Here is a 27,266-nt window from a genome sequence, read left to right as displayed (position 1 = left end):
AGGAAACAGTTGATGGAAAACATACTACCCATGCCATGGCTATTGTGCTGTACCAGCGATCATCGGTTTCGAACGAGATGAACTTAATTCCGCACACAAAGCAGAAAGCACTCACCATGGAACAATGTGAGGAAGAACAAATCCAAAGGTATAGAAAACCACCAAAAAAGCCAGAACCCGATATCTCATCCCCATTCGATACAACTGACCCATCTTCAAAGGTTGTGATCAAAGATTTCATAAGGGCGTTGGCACGACACATCTGTGCAGACGAAAGGTTTTCAAGAATTCCAGCATGGAGTGGTTTCAACGCCCTTGCGAGTACAAAGATAGTTCCAGCTGCGACCATTTGATACCTTCCTCTCATCAATTCTCCGCCGTCAGATTTTTCCACCATCTACACAACTTTGCTCAAGTTAGTGCTCATATCTAAGGAGTTGGGACAGGACCACATTCTTGTGACAGCGGACCTTGCTATCGACAGCAAGGCACAGCAGATTTTGTGGAGCAAGCCAGAACCTCTTGTGGGGAAAGTAACAATGCGACTTGGGGTTATGCATCTGACGATGGCTTTCATTGCAAGCATTGGGAAGTTATTTGGAGATGGTGGCCTTCAGAACATCCTTACATCATCAGATGTATATGCAACAGCCACAGCTAACCAGATGCTACAAGGGAAGCAGTACACCCGAGGAATACGAGGTATCCGTTTGGCCCATGAAGCATATGCATTTGACATCCGCTGAAGCATTTGCTAAAACTTCCAGTTTGCCATGGCTATCAGATGAAACGAAGCAGTCGATACAAGGCTTGGAGAAATCCTTTAAAGGAAGGGATCAGACTGTCTGCGCTGCCACTTGTCAGGAGTTGAAGAAGAAAATCCCACAATCTATGTTGGATACAATCAGTCTTTTTCAGAAAGCAGGACGACAACAGTCGGCAACGTTTGCCTATTGGGATAGCATTTTAGAGTCTGGCAACATTTTACTACGACTGTGAAGGGCAGACAGAGAGGCAAACTTTGTAATGCACTTAAAAACTGTGATGGAAACAGTGCCCTATTTGATTCTTGCAGGACGCATCAACTATGCTCGCTACACTCCAGCGTATATTGCAGAGATGAAGCAGTTGGAACAAACTCAGCCAAGAATGTATGAACACATTGTGCAAGGTGGATTTGTTGTGCGAAGATCCCCACATAGAACATTTAATTGTGTGCCAACTGACCAAGCCCAAGAACAAACTATAAATCAAGAAGCGAAGAGTCGAGGAGGCATCATCGGCTTCACCCTTCGTAAAGGGGCACTTCTGTGCTGGCTGATGACACGACATGTCACTGGGGAATACTCGGAGTCTTTCAAAGGCCTTTGCCAATCCGGTTCAAAAGCAAACCTTCATGAGGAGCTTGGAAATGCATGCATGAACAAGGACAAAAACGATCTGAAGAACATGAAAGAATACATTGTCAGCCAGTGTCAAAATCCGTTTAATCTAGATGAGGTACCAGAATCGCTTCTAAACATCATCACCGGTCAAATGGTATGTCCAGAAGTTAAGAATTCTCTGGTGTATTCCAGAAAAAGGAAAAGCAACCTCTGAGGACTTCGTCAAAGAAAGAATTGGGACCGAACATTCTCAGAGTTTCCAGGACCCCTTGAAGAAAGAAACTGTGTTGACATTTTCAGATATGAAGAAGGCACTCACCAACGACAAGGACCGGAAGCTGATCATTGATACTGAGGTGTTGTTCAGGCAGCTAGTGGCTGTCTGACAGAGTCATAATGTCGATTTGAGGAAGGTACTTTGTTACGAACTGGCGGCCGTGCTACCAGCACTCTTCCATGAAGATGGGTCGATGAGGTAAACTGCAAAAGCTGACCTTACCAAGAAGCTTGAGGCAAATTGTGCGGACGTTCTAGCAGAGCTGCCACAAATCTCGGCAATACCTGAACCCACATCATCCGCATACATAATTGATGGGATGGCTATGATTCAGAGTTTGGATGAAAATCACTTCACAACATTCCAAGATTTAGCTACAATAGTTCAGAAACGACTATTACGACTTTTCAGGAATTCTTCATTGGATATCAGTATCATTGGAGTAATCTTTGATTGCTATGACGTCGAGATATCAATCGAGTCCACCGAAAGGCAGCGGAGGGTGCCAACAACATGTTACTAACATACCAGATTCAAGGAGGCAGACAGGTTCCAAACTACCACCAGTTTCTGAAAAGTGGAGGCAACAAGTCCAGCCTAGCAAACTTCATCTCTCAACATATATTGGGCAATTACGAACAATTACCAAACGAGAAATCAATTATTCTGGCCGGTGGTTTCGGTGATGGCAAGCTGGTGAAAGAAGTGCAACCACTCGGAGTCTCATCCATTGACTCTCTTCAGAGTACACAGGAGGAAGCGGATACTTGGATAATCTTCCATGCCTTCAGTCTCTCACGTGACCATTCAAGGGTCATTGTTCGCTGTGATGACACAGATGTCCTGGTACTGTTGATCTACTATTCCAGTAGAAAACAGCTGACTGACAAGGTATACATGTACACTAGACATTCTGGAAAGGAGAGATACATTTCAGTCCATGAGATAGTAACTCAGTTAGGACCAACTGCTTGTGAGTGTCTCCCTGCCATACACGCTATCACTGGGTGTGACACATGTTCTTTCAACAGAATTGGGAAGCGAACAGCTTATTCTACACTGATCAAGAATGCACAAGCATTGTCAGATATGAAAGGATTTCATGAGGCTGATATAGACACTTGTGTTTCATTGTCACGGAAATTTGTGCTTCTGATGTATGGCAAAAAAGGCAAAGAACTTGGATTCATTGAATGATCTACGTTTCCATTTGGCCACGACCACAGACAAGCCAGCATCTATGCTTCCCCCAACTGAGGATGCATTCAAGCAGCACATTCTACGGGCCAAGTATCAAACCAAGATTTGGTGTGACAGCCATGTTGCTAACCCACCGTTGATATCACCAGTTGATCATGGCTGGTCTGCTTGTGAAGGTAGTGGGATTACCCAGACTATGTATACTCAAGATTCCGCTCCAGCTGAGGTTCGAGACTTAACACAGCTCTACTACACTGACAAAAACTGTGAAAACGGGAGGATGTGCCCTTGCGTCCTTGCAGGACTAGAGTGCATTGACATATGTAGCTGCACTGACCGCAACAATCACAGCAATGTCGTACAACAGGAAAATGGAAATGCAACAGAGATAGACACTGTTTTCGATATTTAGATGCATGGCCAGCTGATTTCAGATGTGATCAGTATTGAAAGATTCATGAGTGGGTTTCACTGTGCAACAACATAAACATATTGAATAGATTTTCTCAAAGGTGTGAATCTTTTTATCCGGGTTCAACTGCAATTTCATTCATGAGACAATCTGACTGGTTCATCAAATTGGACTTGGGACTGTTACAACATGTAATGACAATATCATGCGAAAAAAAAAAGAGGCAATTGTGGCATAAAATTACGACGAAAAAAAAATGCCGATTTGGAGGTATTCCGGGGGTCTTTTACCCCTTGGCAGCATAAAAGTCCATGAAATACCTTGCATAATATCAATTTCTAATAGTAACCTTGATATTTTCCATAGTTTTCCATGATAACAGTTAATTTTTGCATAAAAGATGCCGATTTTAGAAAAATGAGAATTTTCACTCGAACCGCGCACATATCAGAGAAATGGTTAATTTACCTGGTTGTGAACATTCTATCATAGTTGAACTGACATATTCTTTAATGAGACACCCTGCCTGATGAAAATAATCCAATTTGCCACGTTTAAAACATATATTGGGCATTTAAGAGAAAACGTACAAGTTTTTGCTAAAATTGCACAAAACTGCCAAAATTGGGGGTATTTTGTGGGTCCTTAACCCCCTCAGGAGCCTAAAACCTCCTGAAATATCTTAAAACATGTCCAATACATAGAAATACCCTGAAATATTCAACCATTCTGCATGCATTTTATGCTTATTGAAGTAAATAAAGAATTATTTAAAATGCCCATTTTCTCTTATGTTCCCACACTCAAGGGGTTAATTCACCAGGTTGTGCAGAATTTCGACAACTACAACCTCAGTTTTCGAAAACTAGACATCCATACGGTTCAAATGAGACCGGTTTCAGCTTGTTATACCTCCGGTTGGGGTATCTCCTCCGAAATTAGAACCCTTTTTCAGCCCCTGCCACGACATACACGATGTAAGGGAACAGTATGAGCGGGAACGTTGGGTTCACTGGGAATCACTATGGTGTACGAGGTGCAGTGGAACACTAGAAGCAAGAGTGTTAGCATCAACTCCGCTTTATTGCACGTCCGGATGTACATTCCTGCAACCCCTAGTGGGCGAGTCATGATATATGAAAACCCAATCACATGATACAGCACACTCCTCCCCTCGTAAAATGACAAGTCAAACGATGAAAGGACAATCATAACATGACCAACCGAAACCAATCAACACTCATAATCCTCCAAGTAACGCGGCCGCACCCTGACCCGCCTTGGACGGGCAGCGGCGCCAGACGGCCCAGGCCCAGACGCCTCCCGGCTCTGTCGAGGTGACACCCTCGCCGGACGCGCGCCATCCGCAATAACAACCGCCCCCGGCCGACCAGCCTGCCCGACGTCCCCGGGCAGGACTGAATCAGGCGAAGACCCGTTGGGCGTCGGCAAATCCGGCCCTGGTGATACAACGTCTGGCCACGGCGACATTACAGGTGGGGGTCCCACATCGTTCAGCCCGGGGGGGGGGTGTGGGGGAGGTGACGCTGAACAGCGATCATGCACTTGGTCCACGTGCCGCTTCCACACCTCCCCACCATCAGTCCGCACCATGCAATTCGCCGGCCCCAGTACCACAGAGACCACAGCCGGCACCCATTTGGAACCGTGGAAATAATCGCGCACCATTACCCGCTGTCCCACATCGAAACCACGCAGCAGCGTCGGACGTGACACCGTCCCACTCCCCGACCCTCCAGGTCGCAGCAAATGCCCGTCCATAGAGACGAATGGCAGGCGAATCACCCGTGACAGGATGAATTGCGTTCCTGTAATGGAGCAAAAAGACATCGACAACTGTCTGCACAGGTGCAACACCCCCCTGCGCAAAGCCAGTTTCAACATCTTAACAAACGACACAGCCTGCCCATTCGTCTCAGGATGATACGGTGCAGACCTTAGATGTCGAATACCATTTTGACGCATAAACTCATCAAATACACCTGCGATGAACTGCGGACCGTTATCAGAGACCAGGATCTCCGGTAATCCTTTATTAGCAAAGATCGTCCGCAGTTTCTCTACTGTAATGTTTGCTGATGTATGCTGCATTACTACAACCTCCGGCCATTTAGAGAATGCATCGATCACAATCAAAAACATTTTGCCATTAACCGGCCCCGCAAAATCTACATGGACCCTCTGCCAGGCTCTGTCTGGGGTCGGCCATAGCCCCGAGGCTCGACGCGGGTTATCAGCATCTGTTTGACACGTGGCGCAATGCTTAACCAACTGCTTAATGTCTTTGTCCAACCCCGGCCACCACAACAGGCTACGAGCAAGACTCTTGGTCTTCACGACGCCAAGGTGACTGACATGCAGTTCTTCCAAACACCACTACCTGAACTTCGATGGAATCACCGTCCTCATTCACCACATAACGCACCGTTGGACCAACGACAGCTCCGATGCGCGTGACGTGAAAGGTTGAAATGCCGGTGTCGAAGGTAAATCGCTCCAATTCCCTGTAGAAATCGCCTAGACGACACGGGCGAGCACCGGATCACGAGCCGATTCCACCGCGACCTGTCTGGCCGTGATTGGCCCGCTTTGGACCTGGCCCAGCGCAAACACATCGACCCGGTCGCCTGACTCAGACGCAGCTGGACCCTCCGCACACGGCAAGCGTGAGAGCCCGTCACAGTTAGCATGCTTCTCGGTGCTTCGGAACTGAATATCATAATCGTAAGCAGCAAGAAACAGACACCACCGCTGTATTCGCACGGCCGCTACCACCGGTACCCCGCGTTCGGGTCTCAGGATGAATTGAAGCTTTTTGTGATCCGTCTGCAAAGTGAAATGCCGCCCCAGCAGGTATTGATGAAACCTCCACACACCCCAGACGAGGCTGAGAGCCTGGCGCTCGATCTGGGCATATTTCCGCTCTGCTGCGGACAGGGTCCGGGATGCAAAACAAACAGGCAGCTCGGAACCATCGTCCATCCTGTGGGAGAGCACTGCCCCGATGCCATATGCAGAGCTGTCGCATGCCAATAAGAGCGGACGCGCAGGCTCGTAGTGCACGAGGACCGTATCCTCTGTGAGCAGCCGCTTGACGAGGTCGAACGACGCCTGGTGTGCAGGCCCCCAAGCCCAGTGCTCGTCCTTCCTGAGCAGCCGTGTTAATGGCGCAAGTTGTGAGCTGAGCCCGCGCACGAACCTTTGGTAATACTGGGCCATACCAATGAACGAGCGCAGCTGCGTCTTGTCGCGAGGCGGTGGCATGTGTTGAATCACCTCCACCTTCCGAGGACCTTTCAACAGCCCCTCCGGCGTGATGATGTGCCCGAGGTATTCCAAGCACTGCTTGAAGAACGCGCACTTGTCCCTGTTCAAGCGCAGGTCGCACGCTTCTAGCTTTGTCAGCACTTGGGCAATGTTCGCAAGTTGCTCGTCCGCTGTTTTCCCCGCAATGAGCACATCGTCCAGGTAGGTCTGAGTGGGCAGGCCAATGCAAACCTGATCCATGGCTTTCTGCCACAAGGCTGGGGCCGAAGCAATCCCAAAACAGAGTCGGGTATATCGATAGAGCCCTTGACACGTGTTGATTGTCAAAAGCTCGCTACTCCCGGGATCCATCGCCAGGTGAAAATTTGCATCACGCAGGTCTAGCTTCGTGAAGTATCGACTCCCCGCCAATCGCGCATATATTTCATCGATTGACGGCAGTGGATATTGCTCCACGCTGAGCCCCGGGTTAACCGTGGATTTGAAGTCCCCACACAATCGGACGTCTCCATTCCGTTTCAGCACCGTGACAACCGGGGTGGCCCAATCTGAGTATGACACCGGTTCGATCACTCCACAGGCCTCCAGCCTATCCAGTTCACCCTTGACCTTGTCCCGCAGGGCATACAGCACTGGTCGTGGTTTACAAAAACGAGGAACCACCCCCTCCTTCAGGAAGAGCTTTGCCTCCATGCCCTTGAGTTTCCCAAGGTCGTCGCAAAACAAACCTTGATGTCTTTGAAGAATCTTCTCCAACTGATCCTCCCACCGGCTCGGCACGGGTTGCACAAGGTGAACTGCGGCCCAGTCTCGCCTGATGTGGGACAGCCAGTCACGGCCGAGGAGAGACTGACCCCTCCCCCGCACGACGTACAACAGAAGCGCGGCGACCTAGCCTTGGTACCGCACAGACAAGTCTGCCATCCCGACTGGCGTTATCTTCTCGCGGGTGTACGTGAACAGCGTGAGGTTTGACCTGATAAGCTTCAGGCCGTTGAGTCTACGCACGGTCTGTTCGCCGATGATCGACACATCCGCTCCCGTATCGACCTGGAATGTGATCGGCGCTTTGTTCACTTCGATTTCCACCGTCATCGGGCGCGTCGCCGCCGGGCCAATTGAAAACAGGCCCATCAACGGCCGCCGGTTCCGCCCCGGGTCGCCTCGCACATCGCCGTCCATGACCTTAACAGTGGCCGGCGCCCCACGGCACACACGCTTCAGATGACCCACCTTGTGACAATATAAACACACGGTGCCTTTGTACGGGCACGCACGGCGCAGGTGTCGACCTCCGCATCCCAAACACGTCCGCGGGGTCACCTCGTCGCACGTGCGGCCGCACGGCGACGTCCGACCTGCACCGAAGGTCGTGTGCGCGCCCCGGGGTGCTCGCGTCCCCGCGTGGCCGGTGATGGCCCGAACATCCCCGCGAGTCTGCTCGACCGCTGTAGCCGGGAATTATTTCTGGATAAAATCACAAACTGGTCCAACACGTGGAACATGTCTTTCAATCCAGACAAATCTCACACTCTCACTATGTCTCTTCGAAAGGACCGTTTACAAAACCCCCCCATCCACTTTCTCAACAATCCTCTGGAAGAAGTCTTTTCTTTCATGCTTCTAGGTCTCACTATCTGCCATGACCTTTCCTGGGAAAGTCACATTTCCAACCTTGCCTCAAAAGCCAGTTGCCGACTGGGAATCCTCCGTCGTGTTAAGTCCTTCCTCGGCCCTCTTGAGCTCCTGACCACTTACAAAGCTTTTGTCCGTAGCCTGATGGAGTACTGCTCTCCCCTCTGGGCTGGTGCTCCTGCCTCCCACCTTTCTCGGCTTCACGCTGTCGAAACCAGGGCATTTAAGATCATCGGCATCTCCCGCAATGAAGCTGAGTCTTTGGGCCTCTCACTCAATCACCGCAGGTTAGTCGGTGGTCTTTCTGTCTTCTACCGACTCCTCTCCAGCCTTGCCCCCCTTGCTCTCTCTGCGATTTGTCCCCACCACATTTCCACAGGGCGCTCAAGGTCCGCCAACAACCCCCTTCTGGTAAAACTACCAAAATCACGAATCACTGCTCATCTTCACTCTTTCATTCCTCTTTTTTCCCGCCTTTGGAATAAACTTCCTCACTCTATTCTTTCCCATTCTTCCCTCCAGGCATTCAAAACAGCTGTTCACCACCACCTCTTATCTTCCCCCATCCAAATCCTCGATCTTTTCTACCCCTGATAATCCACCCAAGCCCACTTCCTTCATGTCTCCTGCTTTCATTCCTGAAATGTCCATCTTCTCTTCGCCATGTTCCCCGTCCCATCCCCATCCCTCTCCCTTCCACAGTTCACCTAATGTGTCTGTTCCCCACTGTTTTGTCCCTTCCACTCCCGCCCCTCTTGTCTCATGCCTCCTTGCTGTGAGTTGTGTGTTAGCTCTCATACGAGCCTCGACCAAGGTATACAAAAAAAAACTCTGACCGCAGAGTCGAATGTAATGGCTTCACCCTTCAGCCGTAGAACCGCCGAAACCATCTTCGCATCTTGTTAACCAGCAATAAAACGATCTCTGAGCCGAGCTGGACGCTCCCACGCCGTGAACTTGCAGGCCATGGAAGAATGCTTAATCCGCACCACGAAATCAGCGACGCGCTCCTCCGCACCTTTCGAGAGGCGATCGAACTGGTATGGAGCGAGTTGTAATGACATCTCCGGCGCCATGTGTGCTTTCATCTTCTCCACAATGTCCCGAAACGACAGCTCGTCATCCCGGGGCCTGTTCCGTGCCACCAAATCACTCAGTAGTCGATAATGCTCCGCCGAAAGCGAAGCGAGCAAGATCGACTTCTGTTTGCTCTCGTCGACCACATCATTCGCGTGGAAATAGCATCCCAATTGCTCCGAAAACAATTCGAAGTCGTCTCCGACGAAAACGGGCACCTGTCCGTTTTCAACCATCCTCGTCCGCCAACTAGAGTGTACGAGATGCAGTGGGACACGAGAAGCACGCGGGCCAGTATCAACTCCGCTTTATTGCGCGACCGGATGTACATTCCTGCCACCCCTAGCGGGCGAGGCATGATATACGAAAACCCAATCACGTGATACAGCACAATGACCTCCTCCACCAAACGAGGTTGTGGATCGTTAACCGTTTCACAATCTAGATTCTAAATCAACGTGTCCCGATTCCCCACACTTCAAACAAGAATCTTTTAAAATGGCCAAAGGCTCCACAAAGAAAACATGTGAAAGTCGCTGACGAAGCATATAATACACATGGTAATCATAGTTATCAATTTTAATCTTAAAAGAAACCTTTAAACTCGTGTCCTCCCCACGGTCCGGCAGCACCATGTCAAGTTTCCGCCGAAAGCTCATCACGTGCTTTGCCTTGTCATGGCGGCACCTGAGGGGGATCATCGAGATCTTTGAAACAATTTTCCCGTAACGAGACAAAACAGAGACAAGCTGTTGATTCGACACGAAAGCAGGAACGTTAGGGACGATTATTTTCATTGTCGGGACGTCCATCGGGGAGGTCATAACAAAGTAACCACTCTGTGTGTGTGGTTAACCCGGAACTCACGACGTGGTGAACAAGACGAACATCGGAAACGAACACCACGACTTTCCAATTCATACGTGACGCAGCACGTACATGCTCAATGCCGATAACGTCTCCAACGGCCAAAACAATCTCCTCAGTAAGAACCCCGTCGGGGGGACACAAACTAGAACATTCTTACGGGTTCGTGCTTCCAAAGCCACATCTTGCAGCGAGCGAGCCGCCGCCATGTTACAACAAACGATGCTCGACATCTTCCTCACTTAGGAAGAGAAACTTAACAATACACTCCTACTTTTCCGAACCTTGGGAAAGGGAGCGCAAACTAAACAAAACACGGAAAGGCAAGCGAAATAAAAACCAAAATGTAACAGGTTTAAAGCGAAAGGCTTTTAAATAATGGATGGACCAACAGGACACCGCCTAAAAAACCGACGATACCCTTACGGACACCGCTTCGTTCTTTCTCTGTCTCTCTCTCTCTCTTCTCTACACAGAAAGGAAGCACAAGGGAACCTTACAAGTAGAAAACGAACATAGGGGAAACGAAATGGGGAGGGTGGGAGATACCAACCAGCACAGCAGAGGACAGGTCATCACGACACAGAGCAAGGAGCAGCCATGACAGTACACACATCGTGCTAACAACCAGCAGGGGGCGAGAGAGAAAGAGAGAGAGAGGGGAGGGGTGGAGGGGTAGGAGGAGGGAGAGTGGGCGGGAGAGGGAGGGAGAGGCGAGGGAGAGGGGAGGGGGAGAGGCGAGGGAGAGAGGGAGGAGGAGGGGGAGAGAGGGAGGGGGAAGAGAGAGGGAGAGGAAGAGAGAGGGAGGGGGAGAGAGGGAGGGGGAAGAGAGAGGGAGGGGGAGAGAAAGAGGAGGGGGAGAGAGAGGGGGATGGGGAGAGAGAGGAAGGGGTGGAGAGAGAGAGGGAGGAGGGGAGAGAGAGAAGGAGGGGGAGAGAAAGAGGAGGGGGAGAGGGAGAGGGAAGGGGGAGACAAAGAGGAGGAGGGGGAAGGAGAGAGGAAGAGGAGGAGGGAGAAGGAGAGAGGAAGAGGAGGAGGGGGAAGGAGAGAGGGAGGCAGGGAGAGAGAGAGAGAGAGGAGAAAGAGGAGAGAGAAGAGAGAGAAGAGAGAGACATGAGAGGAGAGAGAGGAGAGAGAGGAGAGAGGAGACAGGGGAGAGGAGACAGGGGAGAGGAGACAGGGGAGAGGAGACAGGGGAGAGGACACAGGGGAGAGGACACAGGGGGAGGAGACAGGGGAGAGGGGAGAGGGGAGAGGAGACAGGAGACAGGGGACAGGAGAGAGGGGAGAGGGGAGAGGAGAGAGGGGAGAGGGGAGAGAGGAGAGAGAGAAGAGAGAAGAGAGGAGAGAGGAAAGAGAGGAGAGAGGAGACAGCGGAGAGGAGACAGGGGAGAGGGGAGAGGGGAGAGGAGAGGAGAGGAGACAGGAGACAGGAGACAGGAGACAGGAGACAGGAGACAGGAGAGAGGGGAGAGGGGAGAGGGGAGAGGGGAGAGGGGAGAGGGGAGAGGGGAGAGAGGAGAGAGGAGAGAGGAGAGAGACATCCGCAAACACAGTTTGGCATTAGATATGGATGGCTGTTGGCTCACAAGGAGCTCCTCTGCCCTTTGACAGGTTTTGTTTTTCATCCTGCTGGATGTCCATATCCAAACACCCTCCTCACCAGGAAACCTGGTGGGGGATACAGTTTAGTCGCCGACAACCCGACCATGGAACAGGTTAGTACAGGTTTACATGGTGCCTGCAGCAAGTTACAGATCTGTTCTGGCCTGACCTGACAATAGGTGGTAAAAAGGATTAAATTAAAACCACTTTTCTCCACATTCCACCCAACTTACACTATTTGACAGGTCACGGCGATGATTTTATGCAGGCGTGTGCAGGAGAAGAGTGTGGGACTTTGGTGGCAGACCACTCACTTTTTTGTACAATGAAATCCCATTTCATTTTTCTGAAGATGTTTGAGTGTGTAGCTAATTTAAGCCTTTAACACGATGCAGCCATTTACCCTTCAGAAGGTGTTGACTGTTGAGTGTTGATCATACTCTGAGTGGAAAGTTTTGTTTTTACTAAACCGTCCTCAGTAAGTGTAGATGATTGGTAGTTTATCGACGTTATCAATCTTGAATACTGGTGGTCCACAAGGCTGTGGATTATCACCCCTACTCTTCAGTCTTTATGGCAATGGTTGTGTCGTAGCTCTCAAAAAAGTATACCTCAATGGGATTGATGCATTCAAGTGGTGTGGAGACTTTTGTCTCACCATGAATGTGCGCAAAATTAAAGAGATGATATTGCAATTTCAAAAAAATCACAGTCATGAACCTGTAACCGTAAATGGTGAAAAGGTGAAAATTGTGAACAAATTCCAACACCTGGGGCACTATTATTGATAACAAGCTCTAACTTTTGATGAAAATACCGCTGCTGTGTACAAGAAATTACTGCAAAGATTTGTCTTCTCGGGAAGTTGAATTAATTTGGTGTTAGCTCACGCATGTTAACCGATGCCTTGCTGATCAGTGTTTTGTCATTACTTCACCAAATTGTTTTTTTTTGACAAGTATGTTGATCACCTCCCTTTTTGTTTCGGTTTGGCTCGGCTCAGTGGTATGTTTGTTACTTGGCAAAATTAAAATAAAAACCAATGTCACCCGCAGGGTGACCCTATCTTGCCAAAAGGTGACCACGTGTGACTTCTTTAAGGTCACACTGAGGTGAACAGAGCTGCTATCCACCAGGAGCGGCTCCTTGAAGAATATCTGCCTACGAGAGATTCCGATGAGAATCGTTTTACAGAGTAACCATGAAAAAAATCCGTTTTTTCGTCATGACGTCATCAAATGACGTCATAGCGTCAAACTTTTGACAGATATGGAAAGCACTTATCAAGCGCTTTCATATGAGGTATTACTCGATATGGTATTTAAGATTTCAAAATTTGACCTTGGGGTCAAAAACTTTCGACCTCCAGCGCTAACCATGAAGGTCAAGGCCGATCGCCAGCAAAAATTAATCAGCTGAGCACCAGACCATGAACTACATTCCCATGAAGTTTGAAGACGATCCAATCAAAATTACTCAAAAAATAAGGGTTTCGTTGACTCCCCTGATTTGCGACAAAGTGACCTTGACCTTGAAAATTTTATGCACTGAAAGGGACCTCTATAGGACTCTGATATGCGAAGTTACAAAAATTTCCAATGATAACTGTGCTCTGCAGAGTGATCGATACGTGATTACAGACAAACAAAAAAATAATATAAAAACATACAAGCTGACTAACATATCTTGCAAAAACTTCGTTTTGGCAAGATAAAAAAATTGACAAGTATGTTGATCACCTCCATTTGTTTGTGTGTTTGTGTTTGTTTATTTGTCTTCCGCTCACCTCCAGCCCAAACCGCTCAATCAACAGTTCTGAAATTTTCAGAGATTAATGTCACCGACACTACGACGGTCCCGCATTGATGTTTCGTAAAATTTGGTCGACCTAAAATGTCTACATAAACCAATAGGCCAATCAGAGCCAAAATTAAAGAAATCCTAAATTTTCATCCGATTGACTTTAAATTTGAAGACCATTTGTATATGAGGTCGATGAACTCAACTATCTATTAATTTTGAGGTCACCATCGACCAGAAGGTCAACATTGGCCAAATTTCTAAAATCCTCAATTTTAATCCAATTAACTTGAAGTTTGAAGAGCATTTGCATATCAGGTCACTGAATTCAACCACCTATTAATTTTGATGTCATCATAGGCCAAAAGGCCAACATTGGCCAAATTGGGCCAAATTTTCTAAAATCCTCAATTTTCATCTGATTGACTTGAAATTTGAAGCGCATTTACATATCACGTCGCTGAATACAACCACATATTCATTTTGAGGTCACCTTTGGCCGAAAAGTCAACATACACCTGTTGTTGAGCAGGCCAAATTTCTAAAATCCGCAATTTTCATCCGATTAATGTGAAACTTGAAAAGGATTTACTTATCAAGTCACTGAATTGAACCACCTATTAATTTTGAGGTCAACTTAGACCAAAAGGTCAATATCGGCCAAATGCCGAAAACCCTCAATTTTAATCCAATTAACTTGAGATTTGAAGAGTATTTGCAGAACAGGTTACTGAATTCAACCAACTTTTAATTTTGAGGTGAACATAGGCCAAAAGGTCAAAATAGGCAAAAAGGCCAATTTGGGCCAAATTTTCTAAAATCCTCAATTTTCATCCAATTGATGTGAAACTTGAAAAGGATTTACTTATCAAGTCAATGCATTCAACTGCCTATTAAGTTTGAGGTGAACATAGGCCAAAAGGTAAAAATAGGGCAAAAGATTTTGTTTCGGATCCAGCCCATCAGTGGGATACAAAATGTAAACTGTTCCACCTGGCAGAAGTATGCACTCAACCGAGTGCCATTCCACTTTGTGCTGTTTTGCCAAGTGTTGCTCTATGAGTAATTTTTCATTTAATTTCGTTTCTTGGTGTAAGTTACCTGAATGTGCGGAATAAGTCAAAACTGAGAAAGGTCATTACACTGGTATTTAAGGTGGGTGGGCCTTCAACCTGCATGGAGTCTCTGTATTTGCAAGCATTGAAAAGGAGGACGGTGCATGTATGTACCAATGAAAGTCAATTGTGCAATGGACTTTTTGAAAAACTGCCATCAGGGAGACTATTTTGTTCTACCCTTATTAAGAACATTTTCAAAAAGTCATTTATACCATGTGCAATTAAAGCGTTAAATTCAAATTCTTAGCCATTTTGCTGTTTAGTTCATCTTCCATATTTTATTACCTCCATCATCTGAAAGGTGGATGGAGGTTATGTTTTCACCTGTCTGTCTGTCTGTTTCTTTGTTTGTCTGTTAGTTAAAAAATATCTCAAAAACTGTGGACAGATTCAGACGAAATTTGGTGGAGAGCTTGGGTGTGACAAGGCCAATATGATTCGAATTTGGTGACGATACGAGAATTTTTTAAGTGATTCTTCACCGTTGAGTGGTGGCAGGGCTAAACAATATTAAAGCAGGATATCTCAAAAAGTTATGAACAGATTCGGACGAAACTTGTTGGAAGAGTTTGTTAGGTAAAAAGAACGAGCCGATTAAATTTTAGTTCAGGTCTGAATCCAGATCCGGACTATCAGTGGGATACAAAATGTAAACTAGTCAGTCTGGTGGAGGTATGTGCTCTACCAAGTGCCCTTCTCGTTTTACTTGATATTCTTATTCCTTTTGATGTTTTTTGTTTCTACATGATGTTTTGAACTGATGCTTTCCCTGAAGAGGAATTCCCCTAGATATGAGACGTTAAGGATTATTAGCTCCCGTTGGACTTAATCTGAAACGGGGACTTATGGATTTGATCTCGATTGTCATGTCCATGTGTGCGTGTGTGCGTCTGCAACCATTTCTCAGACATGTCTGGACCAATTTTATTCATACTTGGCACAAAGACAACAAATGATAGTTTACATATTCATATCATTTTGTTCCAACATCATATCCAAGATAGCCGACTGGCGGCCATTTTAGTTGTAAAAAAACGGTGTCAAACACTTCCTCAACCATATTTCGAACATGCATTTACCGAGACATATAATGAATGACGGCTTACATATGCACGTCATTTTGTTTCGAGATCACATCCAAGATGGCCGGCAGGCAACCATTTTATTTGTAAAAAAAACCCCCAATATTGAACATATCCTCAACAATTTCTCGGACAAGCATTTACCAATGTTGTTCAATCTTGGGACACAGACAAAGAACGATGGCTTACATGTGCACATCATTTTTTTTGTTCGAGATCAGATCGAAGATGGCCAACTGGTGGCCATTTTTAAACTTAAACGTGTCTCCAACCATTTCCCTGATGTGGATGGTCTGATTTTGTTCAAACATAGCAAAAGCACATTCCAATTTGACATACACTTGCACCTCACTTTATTTTGCAATATGATCAAAGATGGCTGACTGGTAGACTGGTGGCCATTTTAGTTGTCCAGAAATATAGGCGAGCCCTTTAACTCCACACAGCAAAATTACTAAACAACGGGGACTATGTCATTTTTTATCTTTTTTACTTGTTATTATTATTGTTATTAATATGAATGTTCGACCAATCGTGGGGAAAAGCAATATCGGTGTGAGATTTCATCATAATTCTGCTGCAAGATCTGTTTGCATTTAAAGCAAAGGCTTTGTGCATTCAAACGAAAATAACCACTGATTGTAAACACACTTTCCTGTGTACTCTGAGCTCTTCTTTCCTGGCTCTTTTCAGAAAATTCCAGCACAAACTAATGTGTACAAAGAAAAATGGACGTCCAAACGAAACAATGGTACCAAGTGTCGCTTCCCTCATTCAAGCAAAATATATATTTAGAAGGTTCCACCTTCTCTAAATTACAAACGCAAAGAGAAAAAGCAAATTATTGAATAATCACATGCATCCCACGATACCCGGTGCGAGGTTCATCTACTCCCACCGAGTATGCTGCACCTTTCAGACTTCTTGCAATCACGACATGGTACAATGACGTCATGGGCTTTGCCTTCAAAATTAGGAAATTTAACTAAAACTAACAAGTTGCCCTTGCCCGCACCAGAATTCTGAACGGAGTATTGATGAAGGTAGCAAAAATACAAATGGTGTCTTCTGTCATCGAGCCAGCAAGCTGTGAGCGACAATTCACATTTATTGCAACAGCTGATGTAATTTAAATGTTATAATGGTGGCGAGGTGCTCCATTTAAAACTGTTTGTTCAATATATGTAGCTTTTTATGATGCCTCAGGTCTGTAAAAAAATTAGTGTTGGTGTCAAAGCCAGTGACCAATTGCAAATTAATCGTATATGATATTAAGGCAATGCCTGTGGATCTGCATGTCTGTTCCTTTTGGAATTGAAAATGGCTTGGCCAACCTTCACCAAATTTTGTATTCCTGCTTGGGGTGCCCAGGGTCTGGTCATGGACATTAAATGTATCGCATAAAGGAACAAGGAATGTAAATGGATGACTTACAAGAGTTCGCACGGTGTCGATTGAAGAGAAAAAAAATCAAAATGACGCAAAGATAAATTTTGTATCAACTTATGATGCATTGGTGTCTATGAATGTGAATGCAGTAATCTAACTCGAGTTTGAGAGTTTGAGAGAGGGGTGTTCGTACCTGTTCCAGTTACGTACCAAAGTATTGTTAAAACACCTGTCATGAATGGTAAACCCACCAATTGAATAGCGTTGGGTATGTCTGAAAAATGCTGCGAGGGAAAAGTCATCCCTCAAAGATGCTTCTGTATTCAGAATGAAAAGAGATGCTCCAGGGTGAAAACACAATCCGTAATCGGTTCCGTGCCCAAAAGCACTGATAAGAAGAACATGATGCTGAGGTTTCTAACGATGTTCATGTACTCCGAGGACAACTATGCTTGTTATAAAGTGAAATATATCCTACTTTTTACAAGCAGTCTTGCATATCTGCTTGTCCTGTTCACAAGTTTCTTTATATATAAATGGCTCTTTTGTTTGGAATGTTTTGTGTACACCTCTGCTGTTGATACTTGTCATTTGGCCCATCATATTCATGCCATAGCCACACATAACACTGCCACCTGCTGCAGGTAGTGCAAATTATACAGTGAACCTCAATTCAAAACACTTGTCCGATGTTCAGCACACAACCTACTTATTTTGAGATATGCTGTGGGGTATTTTACATTCACAGTGTAAGTGCTGATGAGATGGACTTTACATGCCGATCTGAAAGACGTCGTGTTCGAAGCTGCTGCACCCCGATAACATTTCATTTGAATGGAAACTTTTAGTAAAACAATGTATTCCATCAAATATAGTTCTCGTTCGTTTGTTCGTTTTCTTTCTCTCGGTCTGTCTGTCTCTCACTCTGTCTGTCTCTCTCTGCCTCTCTCTGCCTCTCTCTGCCTCTCTCTGCCTCTCTCTGCCTCTCTCTGCCTCTCTCTGCCTCTCTCTGCCTCTCTCTGCCTCTCTCTGCCTCTCTCTGCCTCTCTCTGCCTCTCTCTGCCTCTCTCTGCCTCTCTCTCTCTCTCTCTCTCTCTCTCTCTCTCTCTCTCTCTCTCTCTCTCTCTCTCTCTCTCTCTCTCTCTGCCTCTCTCTCTCTCTCTCTCTCTCTGCCTCTCTCTCTCTTGGGTTGGATGACCTCCAGGCACACTAAGTTGTGGACCCCCTGTTTATAGGGGTACTGTGCTAATGTTTGAAAACTCGATGATGGTGGATGGTTCCCAGTTGATGACTCGGATGGAATAAGACATTCAATGAGCTTAATAATTTTTCAGATCTCTCGAGAATTGAACTTTTATTTCCTCAGCAACTGAAGGTGGATGGAGGTTATGTTTTCATTCCTGTTTGTCTTTTTGTGAACAAGATATCTCAAAACGTTATGGACGGATTCATAAGAAATTTTGTGGACAGGTTAGGTGTGTGACAAGGAGGAATTGATTAGATTTTGGTGAAGATGCAGATCTGGATACTAAAATTTCTAAAGTGATTCTTCACCATTAAGAGATGGGACCAAAAACGGCATATAGCTTGATATCTCAAAACTTGGACGAAACTGGGTGGGATGAGTTGGGTAGGTGACAAGAACAAGCCGATGAGAGTTTGAATAATGTGATAAATGCACTATATTCGTTACATATATATGTGCAAATGCACTATATTCTTCACATATATACATATATATGTGAACATTTATCAATGGGATACAAACGTAAATTTACCAATGCGATACAAACGTATACATATATATTGATTGTTACAAGGGTTCAAAGGGTTAATCACAAAAATTCCCATTTTAAAAGCCAGTCTAGACAGCAAATAGCATTTCATATATATATATATATATATATATATATATATATATATATATATATATATATATATATATATATATATATATATATATATATATGAAATGCGATTGGCTCTCTGGACTGGCTTTTAAAATGGGCATTTTTGTGATTAACCCTTTGAACCCTAGTGACTGTTTTACTGGCCACTATTCAAACCTCCATATACCTGAACGGCTGGATTTTTATCCGGGAGCCCAGGGTGGGGGAAACAAAAGTTCAAGGAGCTCAGGATTCAAAAGGTTAAGTCTGTCTATCTGTCCATTTCCTATCTCCTCTCTAACCTCCTTGCACAGCATCCTTGTCGTCATATAGTGTAGTTAACAATGTCTCACAATTCTGTTTATCACATCTAAATTTGCTTACAACTCCTTTTATTCTTTTTGACCCATTTGAAAGTGGACTTTTATCAATGCCATGGTGGAGGACACCAGGACATTCCAATTGATGGGGCTTCTGATGCCATTCTGTCTCAGGATTGTTATTGTTATTGGATAGCTATCCTGTCCTATCAAATCCCATAGCATCCCATCACACTTCCTTTACAGGTACATCAGCCAGGTGGGCCATGTTTCTGCCACCATTCCGTTTCAGGAATGCTGTTATTGTTATACTGCCCTCCCGTCCGTCCTACCATCGCTGTCACCCATCCATGACAGCCATATCAGCTAGTATAAAACATCAAGGTGTATGTTTTGCCTGATTAAATGAGTGTATCTGTGCATTTGAAATGATCGTTGTTTTGACGATTAAATATTTATCCAGTTGTTCATTCTCTCAGGATTGTAGAATTTAGTTTAGTTGAGGATTTCTCCCATGTGGCTCTCTTTTCATTGATTGGTCGATTCACTGATACAACTAAGGCAGAGATGTGTGTCCAAGTTCGAATATTTAAAAGTCTGGTTTAATGCATTCCCTGGAGGGATTTTATTATTTTTGGGACAAATCTGTCCCTGTATTACAATTTCCTCCTCTGGGTCAGAAACCTCAAAAACTGTCAGCCTAAAAAGCAAGGTGTACAGCAAAGGACTCTCACAAAAATAAATAATAAACACTATGACATTCTCTATCCTCTTTTTGTGTTTTTACTAGTTTTATAACTTCATTCTATTTCTGCTTTGCTTTATGCTTTTGCTTCTTTCAACTCTGTGAATGAAGGTTGTTTTTTTGTGGTATCCTTTGGTTAAAATCATGGGAATGTTCCCCCCCCCCCCCCCCACGAGTTTCATATCAACTATTTTGTCCTACTGTTGATAAATCATTATGGCAGAAACAGCGTTCTTCAGGATTTGTGGAAATCCACGTGATCGATTGTACACTGCTGGTGTGAGTTGGCTGATATAGCGGCTCAGGGTAACGCCTGTAGAGATCTCTGTGTGTGTGTGTCACTCTCCCTCTCACACCTCCGAAGTAAAGATGACAATACTGAATTTAATGACAGCGAAAGCATTTGAAGGGCTGTCACATATGAGGGGAATAAAAAGTTATCTGAAGATATTTATAAAAGTCCAAAACATGCCAAAAAAAATCTAACGAGGTGTATGTATAAATATAATAGATTTATAGATTCTCTTTATATTACAAGCTGTGCCTATCTGTTGCTTTGCTGAAGGGTTTAATCAAAAGACAGCATGTTGCACTTCACCAACATATTGCATGTCTATGTGTGAATATCAATGAGGATGTAAAATGAAGTGAAACACACAAAAAAAGAAGGATATTTTATAACATGCCGTTGTTGTTACTGCTGTGGTTGATGTTGCTGTTGTTGGTGTTTGTGTGCTCCTTCGGTGTCCGCACGCTTCATTCTAAAGGGTCCCTGCTGTCATACCATTGGAACTGCGACATTAAAGCTCGAGGTAATAATTCTCCTTTCCTCCATCGAGAAAGGACTGGCTTTTCAAACAGGTATTCTTGTGATTAAATGGACATGAGTTTTTGTTCCAAGTAAATCGATTATTTGCTTTCCAAACAAGTAAATGCATTATTCGCTTTGCAAACAAGTAAATCGATAATTAACTTTCCAAACAAGTAAATCGATAATTAACTTTCCAAACAAGTAAATCGATTATTTTCTTTCCAAACAAGTAAATGCATTATTCGCTTTGCAAACAAGTAAATCGATTATTAACTTTCCAAACAAGAACATTGATAATTAGCTTTCCAAACAAGTAAATGGATTATTAGCTTTCCAAACAAGTAAATGCATTATTCGCTTTGCAAACAAGTAAATCGATTATTACCTTTCCAAACAAATACATTGATTATTATCTTTCCAAGCAAGTGAATGGATTATTAGCTTTCAAAAAAGTAAATGGATTATTAGCTTTCCAAACAAGTAAATGCATTATTCGCTTTGCAAACAAGTAAATCTATTATTAACTTTCCAAACAAGAACATTGATAATTAGCTTTCCAAACAAGTAAATGGATTATTAGCTTTCCAAACAAGTAAATGGATTATTAGCTTTCCAAACAAGTAAATGGATTATTAGCTTTCCAAACAAGTAAATGGATTATTAGCTTTCCAAACAAGTAAATGGATTATTAGCTTTCCAAACAAGTAAATGGATTATTAGCTTTCCAAACAAGTAAATGGATTATTAGCTTTCTCAACAAGTAAATGGATTATTAGCTTTCCCAACAAGTAAATGGGTCATTAGCTTTCCAAACAAGTAAATCGATAACTAGCTTTCCAAACAAGTGAATCGATTTAATTATTAGCTTTCCAAACAAGTGCATCGATTAATTATTAGCCTTCCTAACAAGTAAATGGATTATTAACTTTCAAAACAACTAAATCGATTATTAGCTTTCCAAACAAGTTCGTTTTAATCTCCTTTTATTGCAAAATTTTATTAGTTTATTATTTTATTATTTATTAATTGTAAAAATTTATTATTTTATTAGTCCATGACTGGAGCCTTCAACATTAAAAAAAAAAAACACTAAAAACACAGACTCTTTGAGACCTGGCAGGTCTCTGTTTCACCTCCTGAAACCCACCCACATGTGGAGATAGCAGGCAACAACTTGCAGGTACACACACACACACACACACACACACACACACACACACACACAAACACACCTGGGAGGGCTCTATTCCACTTTCTGGAACCCATATATGGAGGAGGAGAGGAGATTGCGACCATACTCTGTGCAGAGCATTGGTGCTGCTTAAGCAGTCTCCTTGGCTATTGGGCACAATCCTGGATGGGTCGCCACTCCACCACAGTCTACCAGCATGCTGGCACTCATTGTGCCGACCTCGGAAGGAAGACATGCCAAGTTCACCCCACCTGGTATTAATTCAACAGCTGAGCGGGATTTGAACTCAGGACCCAAGGATCCCAAGCCCGCCACTCTAACCATTAAGCCAACACCAGGCATATTTGGAGATACCCACCAATATATCTCTATCTCTATCATCTCTATCTCTATCATCTCTATCTCTATCATCTCTATCTCTATCTCTATCTCTATCTCTATCTCTATCTCTATCTCTATCTCTATCTCTATCTCTATCTCTATCTCTATCTCTATCTCTATCTCTATCTCTCTCTCTCTCTCTCTCTCTCTCTCTCTCTCTCTCTCTCTCTCTCTCTCTCTCTCTCTCTCTCTCTCTCTCTCTCTCTCTCTCTCTCTGTCTCTCTCTCTCTCTCTCTCTATACACAGTTTATATACGTAAACACGTAAAAAATACATAGAAACGACAAACACAAAGATTTACCTTCAAACAGAGTTCTTTGAAAGAGGAATTCAAGTGGTAAATTAGTAACATTCAATTGAAAAATATATCAAGGCACAGAACACAAAATGATGATCTGTTCTTTGCCTTCACAACCAGATCATGGCAAACATTTTGTCAGATGGACCTTATTGTGTATATATATATATATATATATATATATATATATATATATATATGTGTGTGTGTGTGTGTGTGTGTGTGTGTGTGTGTGTGTGTGTGTGTGTGTGTGTGTGTGTGTGTGTGTGTGTGTGTGTGTGTGTGTGTGTGTGTGTGTGTGTGTGTGTATGTATATATGTATATATATATATATATATATATATATATATATATATATATATATATATATATATATATAGATAGATATATTAAGCCTGGTGTTTCCGTAGTGGTTAGGGGAGCGGCTTGGGATCCAAAAGGTCCTGAGTTCAAGCCCCATTGGCCGCTTGAACTAATACACACCAGGAGGTTGACTCAGCCTGTCATCCTTCCGAGGTCGGCGAAGTGAGTACCAGTGTACTGGGCCCGGTGTATGCCCCGGTTAGAATAGGTGTACCATATCCCTGTGTCGTAAGAGGCGACCAGGGTTGCGTCAGGAAGGGCATCCGGCATAAAACCTGTGCCAAATCATTATGCAGATCATAACGATGATCCGCTGTGGCGACTCCTAACGGGAGCAGCCGAAAGAAGAAGAAGATATATAGACACACATAAATATATATGTTCCCTGTGTCGTAAGAGGCGACCAGGGTTGCGTCAGGAAGGGAATCCAGCATAAAACCTATGCCAAATCAGTATGCGGATCATAACAGAGGATCCGCTGTGGCGACCCCTAACGGGGGCAGCCGACAGACGAACAACAACATACATATATATATATATATATATATATATATATATATATATATATATATATATATATATATATATATATATATATATATATATATATATGTTGAGACACCTCCTGAGACACCAACTACATGGCACCGCAGGGCCCAACACAGGCGGAAAGGTATGTCTGTCTAATGGATGATCCCTTGAGAGCATGGATACTTCTACCAAAACGAACAACCAAGCAGCTTGGAGAGCACTCGCCATAGTGGCTTAAGCACTCATGCAAGCACTCCATCAAAACGGTTGTTAAAAAAACGGATAGTTTGGCACACGATTAGAAACACATTAAACATACACCTCCCGAAGACCCCAAAATGTCAAGCCACAAATGCTGACGTCTCCGGATGTTTATAAATAAACATTGCAATGTACCCAGCGATTCATAGCTATGATGAACAAGCATTCGATAATATGAGTGAGGAAAGTGAAAACAACAACTTTGGTTTGCGATAAGTTGTTGCGGCCTATTCCAAGTCAAGGCATGGTTGAGCAGGCCAAAAAATATGGCAGCTTCAGACCCCAGCGAAGTTACCCAGGAAATGCCTAAATACAAAGAGAACGAGGTGGCCGAGGATCGCCTGATGAAGGACATAATTAAATATAGCCGTTAATTATCTTTAAATGGTGTGTTTTAATTACCCCAAGCACCCAATTTTCACTCTTCCACTGCCTTGGAGTTTTCTTAGTAGGCATGCGAAGTTTCAGGCTGCTAGGTTTTATAGTTTTGGAGTTATGGAAGAGAGATATACTGATACACTGACACTGACACACACTGTCTTTTATCAGTATAGATTTACACTTTACCATCTCCATGACCAACACAACTTTCAATTGTATATTTATTTTTTTACACTTTACCATCTTCACAACCAGCACATAAGGTTGAATTATAACACTGGTCTGCATCATTTCAGAGGTCTAGGTTTTCTCAACGGCTCCTACATGCTTTTTGCATGCTGAATTTAGAAATGCATCTCATTTCGCTCAATCAAGTCAAGTTTTTATGCTATCTCAATTTTAAGGAAAAAAATAATCAAAATTTTTGATTTTTTAATTAGCATTTTTTTTACTCAAAATCAGACTTACATTGACAGAAAATGTACAAACTATATATAAAATGACGCACAAGTAACGTTAATGTGAAATTCAACATTAAAAAGACGAAGGAAAACAGCGACTGCTGGAGCGACTGAAGTTGGGTGTTGCCAGAAATAACGATTTATCTATATTTTTCTGAAATTGAAATGAAAGTAATTGAGAAGGCACTTTCTTCCACATTAATGTACTTGTGTGTCATTATATGTATAGTTTGTACATTTTCTGTTAATGTAAGTCTGATTTTGAATTTAAAAAATGCTGTTTTTTCCTTAAAATTGAGATAGCATAAAAACTTGACCTGATTGAGCGAAATTAGATACATTTCTGAATTCATCATGTAAAAAACATACGAGAACCGTTGAGAAAACCTAGACCTCTGAAAAAATATTTCAAATGCAGCCCAGTGATATTTATTGATGAATATCCACTTTTCCATCTGCACTACCAATATAACATGTCGAATTATTTATTTGTTATACACTACCATTTCCTCTACCAAACAACTCTTGTGTCAAGACTGGTCCTTCATTTCCACCTCTGCTGATACCAATGCTGCCAGGGGATCCTTCCACACAAGCTCACCTTCCCATTTGCACAGATTAATCCCACCTCGTCTGTCATACCTATCCTTCTGCCGCTGGAACACAAAATCACGCGGTGAGGCAGTTGCGTTCAAACAGCTTGCTTTCTCTTCTTGGAAGGCAAATCTGACCATAAACTCAGATCATTCCACAAAGCTTTCAACAAGCGTGTGTCCACTCTCAGGAGAGGAACAGAAAACAATGTCTGGCCAACCTCAAGGCTACTCTCAAACCTGTCTCCTTCATCAAAAACCAGGTGACACCTTGTCAAGTCTGTTTTTAGCATATGCTCCTCCTCCTCCCCTTCCCTCACCTCAAATAGCACGACAGCTGACTTTGCTCGTGAGAAGGCCGAATGCATCAATTCTCTTTGCTTCCAATTATTGGGTAACCAACCCCTCATTCCCGATACTTTTCCTTTCCTCTCACACCCAACTGCTCCTGCATACTGTCTTTCCTACTTGAAAAGGTAGAGAGGTTTCTGGGAAACCTCGACTCCGATTCTGCAAGAGGCCCAGACGCCATCGGTCAGTGTAGAGGTGCTCCAAACCTGCTCTGCTGCTCTTGCTTATCCTCTTTCTGATATGTTCACTTGTTCATTCTCTCTGGATTAGAATCCTGAAAAACTGTCAGCCCAAAAACAAGGTGTACAACAAAGGACTCATTCACAAAAATAATAATAAACACGATTACATTCTCTTCCCTCTTCTTTTTGCTTGATCCCCTCCCCTCTTTTCTGTTTTACTTGTTTTATAACTTCATCACATTTCTACTTTTGTTTATACTTTTGCTTCTTTCAACTCTGTGAGTGAAGGTTTTTGTTATGGTTTCAGCATCCCTGCATCCATGGGTATCCTTTGGTTAAAATCAGGGGAATGTTTTTTTCTTCCCCACGAGTTACATATCAACTATTTTGTCCGATTGTTGATGAAGCTATAAGGGTATATGCTTGGGTTACTCAAACTGCCTGCAAGTTAGCCACCATCACTGCAATACAAAATCAAGGTGCAAAAACGGATCCCCTTAACTACATGCCGATAAGCTTGCTGTACTTCCAATCATCAGCAAGGTCATGGGATCCATCATCACAGTTGACATAAAATCATTCCATTTCTCTAACAGCCTAATCTCAGATCATCAATTCTGATTCAGACCTGGTCACTCCACCTTGGACATGCTGCTTCTACTCTCCCGACAATGGTGGAGACCCTCAATATTAGACATGAGATCAGGGCCATCTCTCTGGACATATCTCGAGCTTTTGATGCAGTCTGGCATCCTGCATTATTCTCCAAACTGTCTGCTTATGGCATCCAATGCCACCTCCTCTCATGGATCATGAACTTCCTCCACTTCCGTATTCAGCATGCTGTAGCTCTTAATGGGATTGTCTCATCTACTCTCCCTGCAAAGCTGGACTGCCCCAAGGTAGTGTCTTGCACCTAGTCTTGTTTCTCATCTTCGTCAATGATCTTTTTGATTCTCTGGAAAATCCTCCTTTTTTGTATATACAAAGTCAAGACTCATGGAAGAGCTAGAACACTGAACAGATCGGGGACACACCAGGATAAAAGGAACTGCAGAGGGAGGGGTCAGCTGACACCCCTCCCTCAAACCTTGCCCTTCTTGATGCTTTGGAAAGCAAGGCCCTCAAAATCATCAGGAACTCCAACGACAAAGCTGAGTGTTTTGGGGGTGGGGGGAGGGGGGAACCACCATCAGCTGAGTTAAAGGACAAAATAGAGTGAGACTTGGACAAAACAATGGGTGTGGAGGAATGAATGAAGGCTAGAGGAGGATGCATGGGGTGGACAAGATGGATGCAGAAGGAAACTCTAAGGAAGAAAAAACTGGAAATTTTGAAGGAGGAGGGATTGGGGATGGGAAAGGTGTGTGGG

The 27,266-nt window shown here is 44.0% G+C and overlaps 1 long non-coding RNA gene across 1 annotated transcript in view; it reads right to left on the bottom strand.

Annotated features, from left to right (window-relative positions):
* The window catches only part of LOC147027697 (uncharacterized), a 308,214-nt gene extending 282,642 nt beyond the window's left edge, over positions 1-25,572 (bottom strand). The window contains exon 1 of the long non-coding RNA XR_015057220.1: positions 25,411-25,572. This is a non-coding gene — a long non-coding RNA (uncharacterized LOC147027697). The remainder of the gene's footprint in view (positions 1-25,410) is intronic.
* Positions 25,573-27,266: the final 1,694 nt, after the last annotated feature.

Source organism: Eptatretus burgeri, chromosome 4 (genome assembly GCF_056783735.1).
Source record: "Eptatretus burgeri isolate ZD-2024b chromosome 4, Ebu_testis_v1, whole genome shotgun sequence".
NCBI lineage: Eukaryota > Metazoa > Chordata > Myxini > Myxiniformes > Myxinidae > Eptatretus > Eptatretus burgeri.
Note: the sequence above shows the minus strand (reverse complement) of the source record. Positions and strands in the feature narration are given on the sequence as shown.